The sequence below is a fragment of the Sminthopsis crassicaudata genome, chromosome 4, assembly GCF_048593235.1.
Source record: "Sminthopsis crassicaudata isolate SCR6 chromosome 4, ASM4859323v1, whole genome shotgun sequence".
In the NCBI taxonomy this organism is placed as follows: domain Eukaryota; kingdom Metazoa; phylum Chordata; class Mammalia; order Dasyuromorphia; family Dasyuridae; genus Sminthopsis; species Sminthopsis crassicaudata.
In genome coordinates, this window is record NC_133620.1 from 67355102 (window position 1) to 67379947 (window position 24846).

Sequence of the window (24846 nt, forward strand, 5' to 3'; positions counted from 1 at the left end):
CCATGAGTTTGTAATGCCTCAGATTTGCTAAGCCCTTCCCATAGTGGGACAGAGGGTTTATATTGTATTTTGAGGTTAGCTCCAACAAACGACTAGGAGCCATTTAAAGTAGTCAAAAGCATTCAGATGCCTTGGCAATTACTACCTGGATTCCAAACTGGTTCTGGAGTGTTTGAGGGTAGGGGTTTAAAATGTGGGTCCTGGGGAAACTACTGCAGACTGGATCTCCCTTAGTAGGTCTATCCTGAGCCCAAACTAGTTCCTGGTCCTCATATACATGCAGGCTCCTTTGTGTCAGCTTCTTGTGTTATTGTAGTTGTTCAATTTAATCGATCAACTGATTAACCAATAAGCATTTATTAAGTTCCTTCTTTATGCCAAGCATGGAGGGAGGTTCTGGGGATATGAGTTCAAAAGAGAGCTGGTCACTGCGCACACAAGGAGCCTACATTCTACTAGAATGTTGGTGGCAATAAGAGATGCAAGACCTGCGCTTTTCTTTGTGAGATCACCAAGGGAGGGAGTGTAGAGAGAGAGAGAAAAAGAGAGGGAAAAAAAGACCCAGGACAGAGCTTTGGAGGACTCTCACACTCAGGGGACAGGAAGTGGATGATGATCCAGCAAAGAAAACTGAGAAGGAGCCGTCAGACAGGTAGGAGGAGAACCAGAAGAGAGAAATCAGGGAAGCCAAGGAAGACGAAATCTAGAATCAGGTGGGGTTTGCTAACACGCATAGCATGAGGATCAAGGAGGATGAGGACAGAAGATCGATCACTGGATTTAGCAGTGAAGAATTTTGTACTTTTCTTTGAGAAAATAGGTTTATTTGAGTAAAGGGACTCAAAATCAGATTACAAAAGGAGAAAATGGAGGCAAAGGGAATTGACAAATCTTTCTAGGACCTTAGCAATGAAAGGGATGAAAGATCTAGGGGTGATCAGTAGAATAAATGGAGTTTAGGGAGTGAAGGGTTTTGTTTGTAGGATGAGGGAGACCTAGATATGCAAGCAAGTAGAGGGAAGGAGAGAACAGATAGGGAGAGACTGAAGATGGGAGTGGTAAAGAGAATATGATTGATAAGGCAAATTTCTATAGGAGACTAGGACTAGGAATCAGAACTGGAGTAAAGGAGAAGGCAGTTGGGTGCGTCTTTGTCAGAGACTATGAAGGAGGAGAAGATATTACAGATGAAAAGGAATAAGGGTTTTGACAAGAGGAGTACAGAACACATATCTTCTATTTTTTTCAGTAAAATGGGAAGTGAAGTCACCTGCTGGGAGAGAGGGCAAGGGAGGAGAAAGGAATATTAGACCAGCTGCTGCAGAGAAGATGATTAAAAGCCAAATGGGAATTATAAAAGTTATGAGGAACAAACTGAGGTTAGATAAAATAAATCTGTAGTGTACCCAGGGGCCCATAAGAACAGAAATAGAAAAGGCAGGTGGCAGGGTGACCTATGACGATTGGCAGGGTGAGAATAGCAGGAGGACAAGTAGGTAAAGGTAGAGAATGGTCTACCCCAAAGTGAGAATGGAACCCTCATTTGTCCTACAACCAACAGGACAATCCAAGGACCAGCTCTAGCTCTCCAAATCTCAATCCCAGTTTTGTTTTCTACTTCTCACCCTCTCTTCCAAAATATTAATTTTCATTCTAAGCAACAATTCCATTTTCTGCTAATATTCTAGTTTAACATTTTTAGCTTGGAATTCTCGGGTACTATGGTGATAGGTATCTTAGAAACTATCCGTGGATAATATCACAGGGATTATTCTCCTATTCACAATAGGATCTTCCCCATCAGTAAATTAGTAGTTCTGTGCCAGCAAATGCTATCTGGAAAGCAAAGAAACAAAGATCATGGATTAACGGAACTCTGCGTGATAGGCTAAAATGAGGATCTAAAAGATCAAAGATACTAAGTGGCTTTCCTGGGAAAGGGTCGCACTTCAATAAGCATAGACCAAGTTATAATTCTCAGATGAATGTGTAGATTCTTCAAAACCAAATATGGGAACTATATGTAGAATAACAAATTCTGGAAAAAAAGAAGTATTTTTTTTTCCCTTTAAACTTTCTAACTTGGCTTTTAAAATATTGGATATGATTTTAACATGTTTAACATATATTGGATTGCTTGCCATCTAGGGAAAGGGGTGGGGGAAAGGAGAAGAAAATCTGAAACACAAAAATATGCAAGGGTCAATGTTGAAAAATTATCTGTGCATATGTTTTGAAAATAAAAAGCTTTATTAAAAATAAATAAAATATTGTTCATGGTCTCTGGGAAGTAATAAGAATATGAAAAGTTATATAGCAGTTATAAGCATTAATTCAAATGCTATCTGATATATAATAAATGTTATTTTTAAAAAGAGCATAGGGCTTTATTACATGACTTAAGCCAGGCATAAGTACTTTCTTTGTTGATTATCTTCAATTTATTCTTGTTTATTAAAGTTGTTTGAATATTGTCTACTCCTATCAGAATAGGAGTTCTTTGAAAGCAGGGACTATTTTTGTCTTTTCTTATATTCACAAATGCTTAGCCTAATTCCTGATCCAATAAGTGCTTATGGATTGATTAACTTACAGAACTAAGCCTCAGTTTATTGACTTACAAAATAACCAGGTTGGATTAGGTGCCTGCCATCCCTTCTAATTCTAAATATGTGAATGTTTTATACCTCTTCAAAGTTCTATGATTTTAACTGAAGAGTAATAAGGTCTTTAATAGTTTGTTTCAACTAATTTGTTTAAATGTTGATTAAACAGTCATAGAGATAATAGATCTAAAACTATAAGGACCAGAAACTTATTGTTTTATTGTATAGAAGATAAGAAATAAAGAGAAATTTTAGGATGAGTCCAATATATTAAAGTCTACTTCTCTGATACTTCAAAAAATTTGTAAGTTATTAATGTTAGTACTCCCTTCATTGATGCAGATTTTGACTCTTGTGAGCTTTAGTGAGTGATCTACACGAGTTTCTGCCAAAAAATTCACTATTGAAGAAACAACATTATGAGAACATACTTCTTCACAACTGGCTCGGCAAGTCTTTGGTCACTAGGCCTATAATCAAAGCTTTTCTAGTATGGAAGCCACTTTGTTTCACAGCTTTTAAGAACCCAGTCTTTCCTTTGTGAAGAACAGGAACTTACTGGAGGAATACCTACTACTATCAGAATAAAATAAGGGTTGGCTAATCACCCTTTCCCAGTGACAAATAGTATAAAAGTGAGGACTGAGGTAGGCATACTAGGATTTGCAACAAATCTTCATTCTTTGAAATTTAATGTGGACCAGTGTTTTCACTGATCCATGTTGATTAGTAGATCATTAAATATTTGATTCAATTCAACTTAAAATTCTGATTCTCTTTAAAATTATTTTTCTTCTTGTACTGAACTGAAGCAATAAAAAGGACTTTGGAGATTTCTGTGTCTTTTCCCCTAAGAGCTGCTTTCTAACTTTCAGTCATTTGTACTTTCTCAGGTTTCATACTAAATAAAAGAGTCTATTTTTTGCTGAAAGTCTTTATAGGATACCATCACCAGACACCTAAGCTAATGTATCTTCCAGCAATGATGTAATTGTCCTAGAATGCTGTTATGACAATTATCTTAATAATTTGTTTTGGTTCTGAGTTGCACTGAACACATTGAATTCAGGGTTTTAAAAGTATGACTGATGTTGCTATATTCTTACAAAGTGATCCATAAGAGATAGGGAAAAAAACAATGATGTAGTATAGAGGAGACAGTATTAAACCTGGAATCAAAAAGATCTGGATTGAAATCCTTTAATACCTATTATACAACCAGTTTCAAGCAATTCTCTAAGACTCATTTACTAACTTTTAGATGGATTACAATTTATAAGTAGCATATAAATAGTGATTAGTATTATGATTCCACAGTATTAAATGTCAATCAAATATGTCACTGCTGAACACATATTCAATCATATATCTTTGGGGGTGATTGAAGGCATCTATGTAGTCTATCTATCTGTACCTTTAAGAGCAAGTTATAATCCACCTGTAACACAAATAGGCTATGTAACCCTGGACAAGCAATTTAACCTCTCAGTGCCCCTGGCAATTCTCTAAGACAAAAAGTGGCAAAGAGTCCATCTGCATTGGCAGAAGGAATCCCTCTAAACAGATTCCCTATATCAATGAAATGGCAGACTCACTCCTTACTCCAAAAACCTACCAAAAATGTCATATTGTTGTTGTAAGGATCAAAGGAGACAATGCATCTATTAAGTGCTTTGCAAAATTTAAAGTGCCATAAAAATGACAATTTATTATAATTATTATTAATGCCAGCATATTGAATTGGAATGGATTTCCACAGCATTGTCTACAGCATTCATTTTGGGCCATATTGCTTTGCATGTTATTCTACTATTTCCTGGATTTATTATTTTGTATTCCAGGCCTGGGGTACTGCCTAATATTTCTTGTATATTTATCTCCTCTTTCCCTTCTTAAACAGGGATTAACACAGTAATAAACACCTTGTAGGTACTTAATAAATATTTGTTGAATTTAATTTTAAAACTGAGAGAAACATGCCTAACTTTAAAGATAAGAAAATTTACTTTATGGAATTTGAAGCCTGCCAAGTAAAGGAGGTCATGATCCCTTGTGAGTTTTGGAAAAAACAGATCACTTCAGCAGTTGTCACTGAAAAAAAATGCATGACCATAGGAGATGAAAAGTTCACAGGGCTCCAGTACTCATATTAAAACAAGGCAAAGAAAAGACAATCAAATGTCTCATTGTTGTATGGCTCATTCAATAAAAAGCCCACTCTCCTATAAAAAAAATATTTAATGATGGTAGGGATATTGCTGGATCTCCTGTGTAGATGATAAATAATCACAGCACAGAAGAAACTTTAAAGTCCACCTAAAATTCAGAATGTTTCTTATATAATGATTCTCTTTCCTAGTTAAAGTGGTTTTAAAGAATAAAAAGTATGAAAAAGAACTAAAATTTTATACAAATGGGCTTATTTAGGTTTATGCATACTCAGAGGTTCAACGATGTAACTCAGAGCTTCAACATTGCAGGGGTCAATGTTGAATGGTTACCCATGCATATGTTCTGTCAATAAAAAGCTATAATTAAAAAAAAAAAAAAAAAGCCTCAGAGATTTTCCAGAGGAGAGGATATAACATACTCAAACTTTCTATAATTTTTATTGTAGACTTTTTTTGTTTTTATATCATCTTTATTTGCAGATATGTCCTTCTCCTTTTCTTTAGCCATTAAACTATCCCTTACAGCCTAGAATAAAGAAAAAGGATGTGGTAGGAGCAATGGCCTGCCCCATTGTATTTTTTTCTTCAAAAGTATTGAGGCCATCCTGGTGACTTAGTTGACTCCAGGGGACTAAAGGTTCATGTTATTGACATCATTTCCTTTCATCTACATTCCAAAATGACCATGAGAAACTACAGATCATCTTTCAGATTCTTGGCTAGTGGACAGCAATGGGCAACTGAAGCCTGTTAAGTTTGACTCAGCTCAATCAACTTGAGATGTCCTCAATACCTATAATTATCCACTACCTTTCTCCTGCTATGGCTAATTAAATCTCCTTTGGTTAACCATTTAATTACCTACTAGTATCTCATTTTATTCTAATATTGAACTTAAATTACCATGGCATTGACCTGAATCAGTCCAAAACAGGGTGACAAAAACTTGGTAAAACTAATACGTCTGTAATTTGACAGTTCATACAATGTCCAACATCTATCATTCCTTTCCTCTGCAAAGAAGAGAGTGAGATCAATTTTCTCATTTTTTCTCTAGGACCAAACTTGGTTGTTAAAATTAAATTTAAAATTTAACTTTTTGTTGTTGTTCTTTTCATTTACCTTGTTACAGTCATTGTATATATTGCTTTCCTGTTTGTTTACTTGGTTATGCATTTGTTCCCATAAATATGCCTCCTTAAACTTCTCTGAATTTTTCATATTCATTATTTATTATAGTACAAAATATTCCATTACAAATACACGCACCACAATTTGATTAACTTAATGGGTAGCTTTGTTCTACTTCTTCACTACCAAAAAAAAAGCACTGTTATAATATTTGGGGTTATGTAAGACTTTTTTTGTCTTTGACACTTTGGGGGAATATGCCCAGTAATGAGATTACTGGATCTAAAGATACAAACATTTTTGTAGTCACTTTTTACCATAGTTTCAACCTGAGACACTTTTCCTTTGACTGTTCTTATAATGTGTTGATGAATGAATTACCAACACTATTTTTTGGCCTATTACTTACTCCTTACTTTAGAAAATATTCATCATACCCTGCAGGACTTCTTAAATTTTTTCTATTGGGTGATCCCTTGTAGCCTGAGAAATTTTTACAGGACCGTGGGTATGTAGATTATAAAATAGGTATATGGATCAAACGTTTACTGATAATTAATCATAATTTTGTGACCTCCCCTCCCATTCAGTTACTAGACCTTATATGGGGTCGCAATCCACAGTTTAAGAAGCTAAGTATTAACCAACTGCTAGAATTTCTTTCTCTCAACAAAGCAAATAAAAATAGGAACAATTCTGGATGGTTTAGTTCAGATATTTAAGGAGAGTTTCCTTGTTCCCTTGACTATAAATCAAAGGCAATCTTAGAGAATGGCCTTGGGCAAGGAAGGTCAGTAAGCATAACTCTAGTGTCAGAGGTCTGCTCTTGATATAAAAAATGAAAGCACATTTGGGGAGGATTTCTTGCTCTGCTTGTTCATTGCCTTCACTCACATAATCTGGGAACTCAATTGGAAATTCATTATCCAGCATGGTCCTGCCTATTGTTACCAATTCCCATTACAAATATTTGGCTCACAAAACTCAAAGAATGAACAAGTTCACTTAGAGATTAATGAAAATGAATTGTCCCCATCTTAAGGCTCATAAAGATTAAAAACAAAAAACAAAAAAACTTGCCAGTGAGCAAACTCTTCCCCAGGTTCATAATATGACAGCATACAATGGCTAGAACTCTACTGCAATTTTCCTGTATGTGACTTAACAGTACTTGATGCTTCTTGTAGATTTCTTTCTGGCTTAGTCACATGCTCAATACCACTATATTTATAGTGCTTCTCAGCATCTAGTAAATGGTACCCAAAGTTTTTTTCTGTTCAGTCTGGCCATCCATCTTTGCTTCTCCTAAAAGCACTTTCCTGATATACATCTGGTTAAACCAGTAAATAACAATTTTTGTAAATCTGAGGGTAGAGTGGACAAGGCAGGCACTCAGCCATTTATAAAAATCATAAAATTTGTATTTCCCTTCGTCTCCTCTTTTCCCCTCTTCTCAAAGAAATTCTTTTTATTGCTTTTGCTAAGGAATGCTAAATACTTTCTTCCCACTTTCTCTGAATATCTTTTTCTTTCTAGGAAATCCAGTCCAAATCCTTCCTGAAAATTTACCTGACTTTCCAGCCAACAACCTCACTGGATTCCTGTAGTGCATTCTGTCTGGATCACTTGTATCCTAATTTATTCTATTATTTATAAGCTCATTGTATGTCTAATCTTCTCAGAATTCTGCCTGGCAAGCCCTCCCTTTAAATATGATTTGAATGAGACACTTCTTATTCAAGAGAGGCATATTACAAGTGTTAGAGTTTTATGGTCCAAATCCCACAATATGCTTTAAAAGAGATAGAATGAAAAAAGAAGGAAGGAAGGAAGGAAGGAAGGAAGGAAGGAAGGAAGGAAGGAAGGAAGGAAGGAAGGAAGGAAGGAAGGAAGGAAGGAAGGAAGGAAGGAAGGAAGGAAGGAAGGAAAAGAAGGAAGGAAGGAAGGAAGGAAGGAAGGAAGGAAGGAAGGAAGGAAGGAAGGAAAAGAAGGAAGGAAGGAAGGAAGGAAGGAAGGAAAAGAAGGAAGGAAGGAAGGAAGGAAGGAAAAGAAGGAAGGAAGGAAGGAAGGAAGGAAGGAAGGAAGGAAGGAAGGAAGGAAGGAAGGAAGGAAGGAAAAGAAGGAAGGAAGGAAGGAAGGAAGGAAGGAAGGGAGGGAGGGAGAGAGGGAGGGAAGGAAGGAAGGAAGGAGGGAAGGAAGGAAGGAGGGAAGGAAGGAAGGAAGGAAGGAAGAAAGGAAGGAAGGAAGGAAGGAAGGAAGGAAGGAAGGAAAAGAAGGAAGGAAGGAAGGAAGGAAGGAAGGAAGGAAAAGAAGGAAGGAAGGAAGGCAGGAAGGAAGGAAGGAAGGAAGGAAGGGAGGGAGAGAGGGAGGGAAAGAAGGAGGGAAGGAAGGAAGGAAGGAAGGAAGGAAGGAAGGAAGGAAGGAAGGAAGGAAGGAAGGAAGGAAGGAAGGAAGGAAGGAAGGAAGGAAGGAAGGAAGGAAGGAAGGAAAGAAGGAAGAAAGGAAGTGCACAGGATTTAAAATAGAAGACTAGTATTCCAGTATTTTTAGTGTTAGTCCTTCTGTTTAATGATTATGTGACAAAATCATTTAGCTTTTTTCAATTTTTTTTCATAAGTAAAATAAAGACAAAAATAACCATACCTAATTTATACTATACTAAGGTTTGTTTAAAGGATTAAATGAAATAATGTACATAAAATGTTCTATAAGAGTTAAAATGCAATATAAATGTCAGCAAATGTGGTGACATAGCTAGAAATTTGAGACCTATAGGTACAATTTTTCAAATATCAGCTAATTTTTAAATTATAATTTTATGGGCTTAGCACAGTGGGACTAGAGCCCAAGCCACTTACTTCAGTTACTTCTTTCTCCTAAGTCTATTAACTTCTTTTATAAGAAGGAGCAAAATCAGTCTTTGTCCTCAATTACAATCTTGTTATTTTTATTATTATTTTTATTATTATTATTATTTTGGTAAGGCAATTCAGGTTAAGTGACTTGCCCAGGATCACACAGCTAGGAAGTGTTAAGTATCTGAGCTAAATTTGAACTCAGGTCCTCCTGACTTCAAGGTCATTACTCTAACTACTCTGTTATCTGGCTGCCCTCAATTACAATCTAATGGGGGAGATGGCACAGATCATGTGGCAACCAACAGGCTAAATATAGGATAAATTGAAAAGGAAGGCACTGGAATTGAAGGGGATTGGGAAAGACTTTTTTCACAAGGTGGAACTTGGAATCTGGGAAGCCAGAAGGCAGCAATGAGACAGTCAGTGAAAGCATAGATTTCATTCTGAGATAGTAGATTTAAAACTAGAAGGGACCTTAGGGGTTATTATAAGCACAGCTTTTTAGAACAGGTTTTTCTTATCTCTTACTTACTGTAAGGCAAATATATTTACATCCTTCACCAACATCAAATTACTTGAATTGCATTTTCTAAGAAAAAAGATTAAAAGGAACAGAGGAGAGGAAAGAGGTAACAAGCTGTTTTCTTGGTTCTTTGTATTGCTTGCTTGCTTTCCATTGCATTTTGTCCTTTCTCAAAGAAGACTAAAATCAGGCTAGCAAGGAATACTCAGTTATAGCTGAGTATTTAACACTCTAAACAGTTGGAGCGGATAATGGATATGTAGACACTGTTTTAGGAGCCTTAGAGGCTCTGCTATTTGAATTCTTCAGTGTCTGTTTCTGAAATAATAGGATTGTGACTTGATGTTGCCCTCTCGAGAATCCCTTTTTCTTTTGATTTCTGAGTTTCTATAATTATTTTTATGCTTGAATTTCATTACAAAGAGACTATTCAAAATCTTCTAAAAGATGGATCATAAATAGTCAGTCCCTTGTTGATCTGATTAGAAAAGGAGCAATCCAGGACAAGAGTTTTCTCCATCACTACTTGTGACCAAAGGGAGGGGGTCACTCTAATATTTTTTGTAGCTAATATGTATCTTTGGGAAGAACTGTATAGTTCTGTAAAGATCTGGCTTAAGTCATTTGAAGTTCTTCTTAGAGGAAAAGTATGCTGTTTACTTAGTGGTCAAGTGAGAAAGTGAGGTTGGAGAACCATAAGATCTCTACTGGGGCTCTCCTCAGCAAATCCCATACTTGGTAGTTGAGTGTGCGACTGACCACCTATGGTTATTTGAATGAAAATAAGAATGGTGGGAAAACCATGTCCTATCCTCAACTAACCTGCTACTGTAAGAATGTGTCTTGATTGATCATAGGATGAAGACAAAGTATGTGTGTATATGTACAAATATGTGTGTGTGTGTGTGGTGTGTATGTAACAGGAAGCAAATGAACTAGTTCTGACCCGAAGTATTAGGCAGGGCTTCTGGAGTTTATCTCTTGAACTGTCTTCCTTTTTCTTTTGTTCCCAGTCAGTGACAAGATAAGTTACCTCCAGGCATTGCTCCTGACTTTTCCTACTCTTCTAGTGACTGTGAAAAATGGTTGCTCTGAGGCTAATTTTCTGCCTATGAGGAGGTATCTGGGTCTAATAAATGCTTGTTGAATTGAGCCCCTGTCTTGGATTACCTCTAACCTGAGTTCATCTGAACTGAGGAATAGAAGGAGTAGCTTTGGAGTCTCTGTGTTTCACTAAAGTCTCTGTCTTTCTTTCCCTTTGTGTATTTACTAGGAGTTGATAAATTTATGTGTCTTTGTTGAACCAAGAAAATATTGCTTTATTAATAATTGTGCATTTTATATATTCAAGATCATTGTTAAAAGATTTTAATTTTAGGAGGTAGGAATTTTTCAATAGACTGTGTTTATTAATGAGAATATCCCTATAGTAGTTTTGTTACTATTGTGCTAGATTCTTAAAAAAACCAAAACAAAACCAGGCTATACATAATAGTTTATTGTTTCATATACTATCCTCTCTTTTCTGTTTTCCTATGCAGTTTGTCAAATTCATAATAAAATTTTAAAACACATATTACTATAATCTACACACTGATATGATTGGCTGCTTCTAAATTGTTGGAGCCAGTTCTGAGAAAGCATACTAAGGATACCATCCTCAATCATAAAGTAATAGTCTCAGGGAGAATCATAGAGGCCCACTTGTCAAATGGGCAATTTTAACTAGTTCTGCTGGTTTAAAAACTTTTAGACTATTTAGTCTTATTTCTGAATAGAATTCTCTTTGATGCCCTTTTGATTTTTTTCAATCTTACTCATTTCAGTAAGTATGTAAATATAACTACATGAAGCACTTAAGTGTATAGAACATAGGACTAAAAGTCAGGAAGACCTGCGTTTTGAAATCTGCCTCAGAAACATTCTAGCTCTGTGACCTTGTGCATCACAACTCAATTTCCCCATATGTAAAATGAGGAAAATAATAGCAACTACCTTGCAAGATAGCTATGAGGATCAATGAGTTAACATATGCAAAGTATTTCATAAGTGCTATCACTATCATTGATAAGTATTAGTGGTCATAGGTGAAGAAGGAAAAGTGTGGTATGATCCCTGAGCCAGGACATCCAGATAAAGAGGTTCAGGAAGCCTGATTAAGGAGGAGAATTCTAAGTTTTACTTGACAGAATTGTACTAAACTATAATGATTTCTCATAGAAAGCCATGAAAGAAAATATAATAACCAATAAGAATTTATTAAATTACTATTATGGACTAATGACAGGAATATAAAGAAAGGCAAAAGACAGTCTCTGGCTTCAAGGAGTCAATTTTTTTTTTTTTTTATTCCAGACTTCCAGTGGGAATTCTCTGTTTTGCCAGAATACCAGGAGAAATCTTGGGTGCCTTACATGTTGCAAGACTCCTAAGAATTTTCAGCATCCCATCACTGAATCCATTCTGCACCTGTAGGTCCAAAGAACAGAGGTCATTTAATGGATGAGAGAGAGGGTGATATGTTCCAGTGTGCCCTGGACCTAGTGTCTTAATGTTGTTATGGAAGGATCAAGACAAACAGGAAATTTGGGGGAATTTTGTAAAAATAATGTCTTGTGATAACTAAAACTATGTCCACATATTTGAGCAACTAAGCAGATCAGTGAATGGATTGTTGGAGTTGAAATTAGGAAAACTTGAGTCAAATCCTGCCTCAGGCATTTAGTAGTTCCATGACCCTTAGAACTTTCCTAGTTCCAGCTTCCTCTTCTGTAAAAAGGACATTATAATAGGAGTATCATGAGATTCACCAGTTTATTGTAAGGATCAAATAATGTACTTTGTAAACCCTTAAAAGTGCTATATAAATGTTAGCTGTTTTTATTACTATATTTAGCAATGACTATAATCCCCAGGTCTACCAGCTATTATAGACCTGTATACTTATAGAAAAATATTATTTTAGAATTAATAACTATTTCATGTAGACTTTACTGAGAATCTTTAGTTCAAGACACTGGGCAAGTCACTTGAAATGATAATACTTAAACTTTATCAACTACAGAGCTATTCAGAATTGAGACTATGGAAAAAATAGGCACCCAGTTGATTTTCTGGGAAGAATAAATGTTTAACAGAGTAGAAGACAGTAATAGTGGTAGTCCCTAGCCCAGGAAGCCTAGGAGATAATTACAGCAAGTAAAGAGCAAATAACAATACCTTAAGCAGGTGAGTAGTTTTCTTTTATTGAATTGGAAGGAGAGTCTAATCCTTGGCTAGGGAAAGATTGGCCATATTTCTCATGGTTCTTTAAAATATATAAATAAAGATCCGAATTCTCCAGAACAGTCAGGAGCCAGCAATTCAGGAATAATGTAACAGAGGCAATAGAATAGAAGCTAAGACTGAGTGAGGATGTATGAGCCAATCTTGTACAAAGTATGTAACTGATGCTACATCACTAACAGGATTACAGATAGTAAGACAATGATTATCTTCAGACTTCCTTCCTTTTTGGGCCTGGGGAGGATCTGTTTCTTAAAATGTGTTTACCCTTTTATGTTTTATATATTTTCTTTGTTGTTATGAATGATATCTGCAACTAGCATTTGCTAATCTGGATGTATAAGAGGAAGTCATTAAAGAAATTATCTCAGAAAAGATTTAAAACAAGGATGTTTTATCAGAGTGTCTCTTGCTGTGCTCAAATTTGAAATATAAATATACATATGTGTATGTATCTATGTATATGGACACATATATTGATATATAGGTATATACATGTGGGAGAAAGAAGATAATGAAGAAGGGAACAAGGGAGGGGGTGAGAGACAGAGAGACACACAAGAGAGAAAAAGAGAGGAGGGAGGAAGAAAGAGAGAGAGAGAGAGAGAGAGAGAGAGAGAGAGAGAGAGAGAGAGAGAGAGAGAGAGAGAGAGAGAAGAGAGAGAGAGAGAGAGATACAGAGAGAGAGAGAGAGATACAGAGAGAGAGAGAGAGAGAGAGATACAGAGAGAGAGATACAGAGAGAGAGAGAGAGAGAGAGAGAGAATTAAAGAATAATATTCTTTTATTACAATCTTCCAGAACAGATATAGAATGTTTATTATAGAATGGGGAAACCCATCAGGCAATTAAGAAGGCAGAGTCAAAGTTGTCAGAACAGCCTTATTTTACCACTCCACCCTGCCCCTGCTATATATAGATAAGGAATTTAAACATCTAGCATGGGATTGATATAGGGTCTTTAACTTCAGAGCCAATGCTCTTTCCACTGTCATAATTATTCCACTTACAGCTGGAATAATTGGGGATTATTAGAATGGTTATTATTAGAAAGTTTCTTTTTTAAATGAACTTTGGTTCAACTAGATTAAATTATTTTATTAATATTAATTTATTACTTATCATGTGTAAATTTGTTCTTTGTCCCTTACCCAGTATCCCAGACCAGAAGTGAACTTTTCTTAGGGGAAGGTCGAGGGATTTGCATGACAATGGCAGGAGGCAGTATTCAAGCCCAGATACTTTGATTCCAAAATCTTTTGCAGCCTCCACCTGAAATTATTTTACATTCATTTATCTGCATAGATAAGTTGATTTTTCTCTCTAGTGAAATGAAAGCTCTTTTGAGAACATAGGTGGTTTTGCTTTTGGTCTTTATCTTGTTTTATGCTGGTAACACTGTTTCTTATCTGGGAACCACAGAAATAGGGGCTATGGATAGGGTTCAGGAGATCCTTGAAGTTGGATTGGAAAAAAATTTACATCTTTATTTTCACTGACTTCTAGCCAAAATTTAGCTTTTTCCTTCAATTATGAATGTAGGCAACAGCTATTCTTAGAAAGATCCTATAGCTTTTATTAAACTGCCAAAGGAGTTGAATAGATTACAAGTTCTAGCCTGTTTTTGTCTTTTTTTCTTTCTATCTCAGCGTCTAGAACAGTGCCTAGTACTAATAAGTGTTTTTTCTGAGATAATAATTATAAAATGCTTTTAACCTTAAATTACTTTATAAATGTTAGCTGCTGCTATTGTTGAATTGAATTAATGAACTTGAACTGGAAAGGAACATTTATAGAATCAATCAATCAAGTACTTATTAAAGTACTTACTATGTTCCATGCACTAGCTAGGCACTAGACACAAAAAATACAAGGAATGAAACAATACCTACTCACAAAAAAAAAAAAAAAAAAAAAAAAAAAAGTATTCTAATAGGGAAACAAGTACATAATGTAAATAAATATGAAACATAAATGTAAAGTTAATAAGTATATACAAAGTAGTTAAATACATGAGAGTTTGGAAGGAATAATAGTAGTGGTTGGGAGAGATTAAGAAAGAGAACATGTTCTTGAGTTACAACCTTTTTTCTTTTAATTTATTTTTCCTCTATCACATGTAAATATAATTTTAACATTTATTTCTTAAAATTTTGAGTTCAGAATTATCTCTACTTCTCTCTCTACCTCTATCCTTGAGAAGACAAGAACTTTTAGGTAATATATGTGTAGTCATATTTTAATATTAGCCATGTTATAAAAGGAAACATAGACACTGCCTCCCCCCCAAAAAAAGTATAAGAAAAATAAAGTAAAAAAGTATGCTTTAATTTTCATTCAAATTCCATTATTCCTTCACACACACACACACACACACACACACACACTCTTTGACCCAGCCTTTTAAACTTAACTGGTTGGCAACTTTTCCTGGATCACTTCCTGTATTATCTTAGATGTCTCCATATACCAATCTTGGGGTCATAATAGATAAGGACCAACCAAGAACCATTACTCATATATGGCTTTTGGCAAGGTGTTCAAGCAACATGTCTGATTAAAAAGGGTCAGAGCACGGGTTCATCAGCATTTACACTCCCTGGAATAACATCCACTGTACTAAAATTACACTTCTAAAGTAAGGAAACCCAAGTTGAAAGCAAAAGTGACTTGACCAAGTTCACATGGTCAGAAGGTAGTAGAACAGTATTTGTTGTTACAATGAATGATTCTAAATGGAAATACATTTGGAAATAAACAGAATATAGAGAAATTCTATAAAGGGAAATCTAGGGAAGCCAATTCCCAAACACTATCAAAAGTATATAAAATAAATTTCCAACACATTGTTTAAAGTAGCATTTTATTAAGAATATTAGATGAAGTACAAGCATTAACATGCATGAATGCTATATTAAAATGATAGCACCCACATTAAGTAATTTGACTGACAAGTAGAAAGTTATCTTTAAAAAGTTCTCATATTTTGGATTTCTTATTCATATAGGATCTGTTATGTTTAAATTAGCAAAAATATTAAGATCAGGTTTTCAATTAGGAAACAAATAATATTAGTACATATATAACATATATGTATTATATACATAGACACAGTCAAAGGGATGTAGCTAGGGTTTTTATAAATTCAGGATAGAGTATTTTCATCTGATAAATTTACTGAAAATGTTTTTTAAAAATCTTTTAAATTTAGAACTGCTCCTTTTTGTTCCCTACAATCTTTTAATTTTGTATAATTAAAACCATCAATTTTACCTCCAATGGTTTCTTCTATTTATTTGATTAATATGTCCCTTCTCTCCATAACTATATGTTTATTATATTTATTTTACTCCTAATTTGAAAATATGTACTGTTAATCTGGTATAAGGGATGAATCTAATTCATTGTTTGCCCTATAAAGATCCTAGTTTTATCAACACTTTTCCCCTTTGTTTGATTATTTGTCAAAACTTATTATTTTAGAAATACCAATATCTTTCTCTGGGTTCTCCATTCTCTATTCTTTATATCTTTTCCCATATCAGACTTTAAGTATATTTTGTATCTTAGTATTACTTGCATCCCTTCTTTTTTATTTTTCAAAGTTCTTGTCCGTCTCTTTTTCCACATGAATTTTACTATAACTTTATCTAGTTCTATGAAATAATTAGTATTTTGGTTGCCAACTATTCTTAAGGATCATTAATTGCAATATGAATGAGTCCAATATTTCAGGGGATGACAGTTGTGTCCAACTGTTCACCAGCTGTTAGTCTGGCTGAATTAGAGGGGATCAGATTCCTCCACCACAGTGGAATAGGATGGGGGAGGGCTTGAAAGGGGAAATCAATGACCTGTCTACTATATTTCCTATCAAGCTTTCCTTATGAAGCCATCTATATTAAGTCTCCAGAAATAATCTTAAATTGACAGTATTGTCAATGAAAAGAAACAGAGGCAATAGTGGTACTACAAACTTTTACCATATCAGGGGAGGGAAAAAGGAGAGAACAACATTTATGTTTTGTTAGTCATTCAGTAGTGTCTAACTATTAACCTCATGGATTATAGCATTCCAGGCCCTTCTATCCTCCATTATTTCTCAAAATCTGTTCAAGTTCATGTTTATTTGTTTCATGACACTTTCTATCCATCTCACTCTCTGCCATTCTCTTCTCCTTTTGCCTTCAGTCTTTTCTAATGAGTCCTGTCTTTTCATTAAGTGGCCAAAGTATTTAAAACTTCAGCTCCATTATATGTTCTTCCAATGAATAGTCTGAATTCATTTAAGTATTGATTGATATGATCTTTTTGATATCCAAAGAAATCTCAAGTGTTTTCTCCAGCTCTACAATTTAAGAGTTAATTTTGTGGTACTCTGTTTTTCTTATAGTTCAACTCTCACAGCCATACAATATTATTGTAAAAACCGAAGCTTTAATCATACCAACCTTTGTCAGCAAGATGATTTCTCTTCTTTTTAATATGATGTCCAGATTTGCAGTAGCTTTGCTTCCATGGAGAAAGCACCATTATGTCAAGGGTTTCTTACAAATATTATTACCTTTGATCCTCACAGCAACCCTGAGATATAGATTCTATTATCTACTCCATTTTACAATGAAAGAAGCCAGGCAGGGTGACATTGATACTAAGTATTTGACTCTGGACATGAGTTGTCTTCCTGATTCCAAGACCATTGTCCTATATACTATGTCACCCGATGCATCTATAATCAGGAGACAAATGACCTCAGTTTGAATCCTGGATTTTATAATATACATATTACCCTGTATGATACTGGACATGTTGCTTCTTCTTTTGAGGGTTCCATTTTCTCATTTATAAAATGAGGGTATTGGACTAGACGATTTCCCCCTTTCAGCTCTGAATATTCCTGAGTATATCCATTTCCAAACTCTACAACACATTCAGTTATTAAATGCTGAATAAAATTGTAGATCTTTTTCATCTCCTAGTGAATAATGATAATAATAATAATAATATTTATATGGTGCTTTAAGATTTGTAAAGTACTTTGTAGCTATTCTCATTTGACCTTCAAAACAACTCCAGTGAGGTGGGCACTTTATTCCTCCTATTTTACAGATAAGAAAACTGAGGCAGATTGAAATTAAAGAAACTGAAACCTAGAGAGTAGGACAGAGAGAGTGACCATTAGTTTATTATTTTGTAAATGACAGCTGATATATCCTGTCACAGCTGCTGAGTTTTCTAAATGGCTTTGCTCTTTGTTTTTTGCCTTGTGGGTCTTAGGAGCCCTTATTAAAACAAAACAGCTGAATGATTCTCTGCCAACTACACACATAGCCATTAAAGGGGCCAATAAGGAAATGTTTTAACAGTTAACACTTCTATCAACCACATTAATCACACCTCTACTCTCTAAGAGTTAATGAAGCAGTTATATTTCCAAAGCCCCTTTTAGATCACCTCACCAAGAAAGCTATCAGATACTTGTTTCCCTTGTCTAAGCTCCATGTTTGTTCACTTCCCAAGTTTCTTCTGGGCAATAAGTCCCTATGACACAGAAATTAACATAGTCCTGGTCAGGTTGGACTAAAAAACCTCTAAGACAAAGCTTCTTAAACTATGGGTTGCAAACCCATATGGGCTCATATAACTGAATGTGGAAATTGTGAAGTTATGATTTATTATCAGTAAATGTTTTATTTGTATACTCATTTTATATACTTATATATCAAGGGTAATGTAAATATTTCTTAGGCAAAAAGGGGTTGTTACTGGAAAATCTTTAAGAAGCTCTGATCTAAAGTACCTTTCAGTTCTAAAATGCTGTGATTCTCTGATCAAATAGATGGACCATTCTTCACAAGCCCAGTATGATGAAAAGTCAGGAAGACTGTTCTTGGCTTAGCTCAACCACTATTTAGCTATGGGACCATTTCCATGTTATTTCATGTCTTTTGGCTACACTTATAAAATGCAAGGTGTGTCGGTGATTTCTAAAGTCTCTTCTATCTCTGACATTCTGTGCTTCTACATTTCAGATAAACTGTATGTTAAAAGATTTAGAAAAATAAAACCTAGACCAATGGAGATTACTCCTCATTTTCAATATATTGGAGGAGTATGATTTCAAGTCCTGGGTGTTTTTTTCTGTCTTGTGAGATAGAAAGAAGCAAGCAGACAAAAAATGGCCCAGAAATGGAAAATTTAGGGGCTTTCCTGAGTTGTTATGATTGGAAAGTTGAACTTGAGCAGTCTGATATTGTTGGGGTGTGGTCTACTTTAGTAGGGAACTCCAACTAAGAAGGTTGTATTCAGCACTTTGGAATTGGAGATTTCAAAGGCTAAGAACCAAAAAGATAAGACTCCATGAAGTGGCCCAGAGACAAAGCCAAGGCAAATCTAGTCTCTCTGAGAGCCATGGAGTACAGTGAGAGGACACAGAGAAACAATGGCCTCTTTGTCTGTCCTTTCTGTCCATATGTAGGAGGGATAATTTTCCTGTCTGTGTAAGTTATCCCCATCAATAATAGTTGCATATATCTATTGGGGAAAAAGAGGATTGAGAACGGTCCTTTTACTCAATTATCCCTCTTTTGCCATTTATAAAGTTTTTATGTCTTAATGTAATACTAGCTATTAGATAATCTACGAATGGAATATGCTGCCTTGTTGGAAGATTTTCACAAGTGATGACACAAAGTAGCCCAGAATGAACAGAGGAAAAGTAACAAAGAATTACAGAGCTTTAATTCTTAGGGAGAATTTGGTTCAAGTCAGTCAACAAGCATTTATTAAGTGCTTACTATGTGTCTGGAACTATGCTGAACCCTAGGGCTACAAAGAAAGTAAAAAACAAACAAACAAACAATCCATGTCCTCAAAGAATTCATCTTCTGAAGGAAAAGACATGAAAATAAACAGGTACATACAATGTTAGGATTACTAGGTGAGAACTCGGGTTGTCTGGATAGTGACAAGGTGAGAATTCAGGTTGGACAATTACAAGGTGAGAACTCAGGTTGACTTGATGGAAGGAGCAGGCTCATTGGCTGAGGTGGTTCTTCCCAGAAGCCCTTGCATTATCCCACGCCCATTCTCTGGGAGAATAAAAGAGAGGACTCCCAGAGATAAAAAGAAGACTCTGAATTGCATCAGGCTTGACGGGGCTCTCTGCAGGAAGGGAAGTCACTTCTAAGGACAAGAGTTAACAGCAACTGCCTGGAGACAACGGTTCATTACAGGAAGAAGAATCTGTCTGAGAGATTTGAGTAGACACAGCAGATCTCTTCCCAGAGAGCGACACAGCAGCTTCTGGAGACGACAGCTCGTTACAATACAAGATAAATACAGAATAGTTAGGTATTTGGAAGGGGAAGGAACAAAAAGGCCTTGGGATAGCTGAATGTTGAAGGAAGCCAGGGAAAGTAATTAAAAGAACTCTAATTGAAAGAAGAGAATTGGTAAAATTCAATATTTAATCATTTTTCTGTGATTTCAGATTATGAAATATTTTCTTTATCTAGGATGTAAGTGAATTGATAATATTAATGAAATGTTGAGTTTGGTTTTATCTATTCTCTATTAGCTAATAATAATATAAATATAATGAAAGTCTGGAGTCTGGTTATGTCTGATAGAATACTATATTTTTGTGGGGTTACCCTAGGTTTAGGGACTTGTGATATCCAGCTTTGCATATTCAGGAAATTTTATTAGTTTCATTAGAGGTGATAAGAATTTTCTCAAGTTAACAAGAGATTAATTTGCAAATCAGAATGCAAATGCGTGACTTGGGTTGATGGAGATGGTTCAGACATCAGAACTAGTCATCTGCTCAAAGCACTCCTTTCTAAATATAGGTTCATTGAGGAAATCAAGTTATATGTTAGGAGATTGCTTAATTAATATAACTTAGAGCAAAGGGAACTGGATTTTCTTAAGGAATATTCCCTTAAAGTGATGGTAGCCTGATAAATCATCCCATATTACAGAGAAATTTCTGTTTAATAAATAGGGCTATTTTTCTAGAAATCAGAGCACTTTGCCCCTTGGCCAGTGCTAGAGAAACACTGAAAAATTCTTACTTTGCAATGTCCTATTTTTTTTTTTCTTTCTGTAATCCAAAATGACTCTTCTGTTAACTCTTGTTCTTATATTTCCCTTCTTCATTTGAACATACTTTCATGGCATATTATAAGATCCAAGCTTGCAATTCATTTTATATTGATTCCAATTTAGACTGGTCACTTCATGATTCAGGACACCATCGAAATCTCATCAGTGGCATAGTCCCAAATCACATTTCTGGCTCAGTATTTTGGATAATATTGGCTTCCCAGCAAGAATCTATTCCCAATCTGTAGTGGATATGCACTACTTATACCTGGGGATTTTTTTTCTCCCCATTCTTATCCTAGTGGTTTTGATACATTTTTTTTTTTTTAATTTTAGCTGAGAAGCTAGGAGACTTTTCCCACTGATTATACATTGACCATTTCTAGACTTGAGACACACTGTCATTCCCTACCCCAGCCAAACCACTTCCTAATAACTCTGGGAACAATGATCTAGTCAACATTTAATAGGAAAAAAATGTCAGTCAATCCTCAGTGATTCTACTCACAAATTCTCATGACTTTCCTGACCAAACACCCCTCCCTGGTATATTCACTGCCTTGAATGAACTATTATCCCTTATTAGAATGTAAACATCTTGAGGAATGGCTATGAATTGCTGTTTTTATTCTCTAGGTCTTATGACAGTGTTTGTCATTCAACAAGCACTTAATTTTTTTTTTTTTTTTTGAAAATTCACTCTTTTCTATTAAACAATAGAAATGCTTCATTTGAAACATAACTAGAGCAAGGAAGTTATGGATCTAAAAGTATAAAAAGGGATTTTCTAGAGAGATGTGAGATCAATTATGATTAAGATCAAGTAGAATTGTATTCCTCTCTACTTCCCTGTAGCATCAGCAAAGATGAATCTGAAAGGATACAGTGTCTTTGGGTTTGATGGAGGAGTAAGGGCAGTGTTGGATTGAGGGTACATACATACTTTTTTTTTTTTAATTCCTACTGGCACAGCAACCTTTTTCTTCACTGTTAATTTTCCTGAGTCATTGCCCAGGGTAAAGAATGTTAAAGAATTATCATGGTTCTCCACGGCCTACTAACAATCTGGCTGGAAGTTAATGAACATATCATTGAATCAACAACAACCTTCCTACCCTCTTGCATGAGCCCTGGAATCAGTATTGTTTAACATTTTCATCTAACCCTTCAACCATGAAACTGATGGCATGCTTATTAATTTTTCTGATATCACCAAGTTGTGAATAGGATGTCTAATTCATTCCTTTAAATATTTCAGGGAAGATAGGGTCAGAATGCAAAATGAAATGGCTCAGGTTCTTCTTCCATAAAATGGAGTTAATCTTTCTCTCTTAGGTCCCTTCTCTTAATTTATGATTTTATAATCTTACAAACTGAATAGTACAAATAATGATCTTATAAACTCAATATTACAAATATTATTAGGAGGATTTTGCTTTTTGCTTTAACTTTGTTTTCTATTTAACATTTTAATCTTTATAATCTTATTGAAGGAGAGCAGGATAGACAAATTGCAAAGTTTTTTTTTAAACCTAAATTTTACCTGATAGACCCAATTTTTTTTTTTTAAACATAGTTAGTACAATTACTTTATTTTTTTTTAAATAGCTTTTTATTTACAAGATATATGCATAGGTAATTTTTCAGCATTGACAGTTCCAAACCTTTTGTTCCAACTTTTCCCCTCCTTCCCTTCACCTCCTCTCCCAGATGGCAGGTTGACCAATACATGTTGACCAATACATGTTAAATATGTTAAAGTATAAGTTAAACTACAATTCCTTTAAAAAAAAAAAAAAAAACACTTTCCTTTTTCTCTTTTTTTCTTCCCTCCCTGTTCTCCAGCCTTGAGACAGCTATCATTACACACAAATATATATATATATATATATATATATATATATATATATATATATATATATATATATATATATATATATATATATATATATGTATATTCTATATACATACTCCTTTGTAGTTAATTTGGGTATTTAAAATTGTCAAAATGACTTAGTCACTCAAAGTTGTTCTTAAAACAATATTGTTGTTGCTATATACAAAGTTCTCTTGGTTCTGCTTATTTCACTCTTCATTTTTTCATGCAAGTCTAATCATGCTTTTCTAAGATCATCCAGGCATTTCTTATTGAAGTTATATTCCAACCCAATCATATATCACAACTTGTTCAGCCATTCCCCAATTGATAGGCATCCCCACAATTTCTCCTTCTTTGCCACTAGAAAGAGAGCTGCTGTAAATGCTTTAGAACATATAGGTTCTTCTTCCTTTTCTCCTAATCATCTTGGGAAATATACTTGGTAGTGGTATTGCTCATAGAGTGTAGGCAATTTAATAACTTTTGGGGCATGATTTCTGCATCCCCTCCAACATTTGTCACTCTGCACTTCAATGATTTTAGCAAATCTGATTGGTGTAAAATGATATCTCAAGATTATTTTAATTTGTATTTCTCTAATCAATAATGATTTATAGCATTTTTCATGACTATAATTTGTTTTGATTTTTTTTTCCACTGGAAAACTGATTGTTATATTCTTTGACCATCCATTAGTTGGGAAATAACTTATATTCTTATAGATTTAACAAAGTTCTTTATATATTTGAGATAGGAGACCTTTGTGGAGAATCTTCTATTTTCTACTTTCCTTCTGTTCTTGGCTATGTTTGTTTTATATGTACAAACTCTTTTTAATTTAATATAAACAACCTTATGCATTTAAATATTAACATTGCTCTGGTGGTATAGAATGATTTTTTAAGATATTGAATTGTAGATTCTAAAAAGGACTAAAAATTAACACCTAAAAGGAATTGGAAAGGTTCAGTTCTGGTCTTGTGATACTACTACATTTTCACCAACTTTGTGGATTTAATTAACATCTTTGTGCTGATGGTTCTCAGATTTACTTTTTTTGTCCCAAATGCTCTCTGGACCTCTAATGTCACATCTCCAACTGCCTCGTGAAATGGATGTCTTACAGACATCTTAAATTAAATTAAAGATGTTCAAAGTGAAACCCATTTCCTTTCCCCTAAGTTCTTCCTACCTTCCCTCTTACTGTACAGGGCAACACTATTCTTCTAGTCCTGGATTCCTCAATATTTCTCACCCCCTATATCAATGCTATTGCCAAGGCCTGTCCATTTTACCTTTGCATTATCTCTTGACTGACATCCCTCCTCTGATATTGCTGCCATTCTCAAGCAGGCTCTCATCACCTCATACTTGGACTATTGTAATAGCCTGTTGTTAGATTTATTCAGTCACTGAAGTGATTTTCCTAAAATGTCACCTTTCCTACTCAATAAATTCCAGAAGCTTCTTATCACTATCTAGGATCAAATATAAAATACTCTGTTTGGAATTCAAAGACCTTCATAATATAAGGCTCCTTTAACTTTTCCAGTGTTCTTATATCCTTCTTCCTGATATATAATCCCCAATCTAGTGATACTTAGATATTTAATAAATATTTGTTAATTTTGTGATGTATAGGCTCCATCATATGATACACAGGGAAATAAATGAGAATCAGAAAGTGAATTGTCACCAAAGAAATGCACAGGGGAAAAGAAGATGGGCCAGTAATGTGTTAAGAGAGCTAGAAAAACATAGCCATAGTACCTTTCATGGTGCTATGTTCCTTTATTATTCTCAGAATCTCAGGAAACAGCAAGGAAAGTCCTTGGTCTTCACTTCCCCAAAAATCTCCTTATTATTATTCTCTTACAAGAACAAAACAGAAAAAACCAACAGTAGACAAAACTATCCAGTATACTCATTTCTGATCAAGTATGTAACAGTTTACATGCCATCTACCATCTTTCTACAGAAAAATGAAAGAAGTGTGTTCCAATATCATCCACCCAATATCAACATTGGCCATTATATTCTATCTGAATTCTCTTAGTGCTCTCTTTTTGTTAATAGAGCCAATTGGTATTATTAGTTCAAAGATGTCTTTGTGAAGGTCTCTTCATACACATTTTTCTTCATATACATTACTCCTTATGGAACAAAAATATTTCTTTATGAATGAGCAATGAATAAAGGAATAAAAAAGATCCACTTATTAAATACTTAATGTGCTAAGCACTATGCTAAAAGCACAGACTTCATCCATGGTGTCTAGGAGAAT

General features: G+C 34.7%; 1 protein-coding gene across 2 annotated transcripts in view; it reads left to right on the forward strand.

The window, feature by feature from the left end:
• The first annotated feature begins 568 nt into the window (after window positions 1-568).
• Window positions 569-24846, forward strand: part of RALGPS2 (Ral GEF with PH domain and SH3 binding motif 2) — a 219737-nt gene continuing 195459 nt past the window's right edge. Inside the window, exons 1-2 of one of the 2 annotated variants that reach the window (XM_074308477.1) lie at window positions 569-652; window positions 11645-11760. The gene's annotated coding sequence lies outside the window, so the exon portion shown is untranslated. The remainder of the gene's footprint in view (window positions 653-11644; window positions 11761-24846) is intronic. The other variant, XM_074308478.1, reaches the window with a different exon arrangement.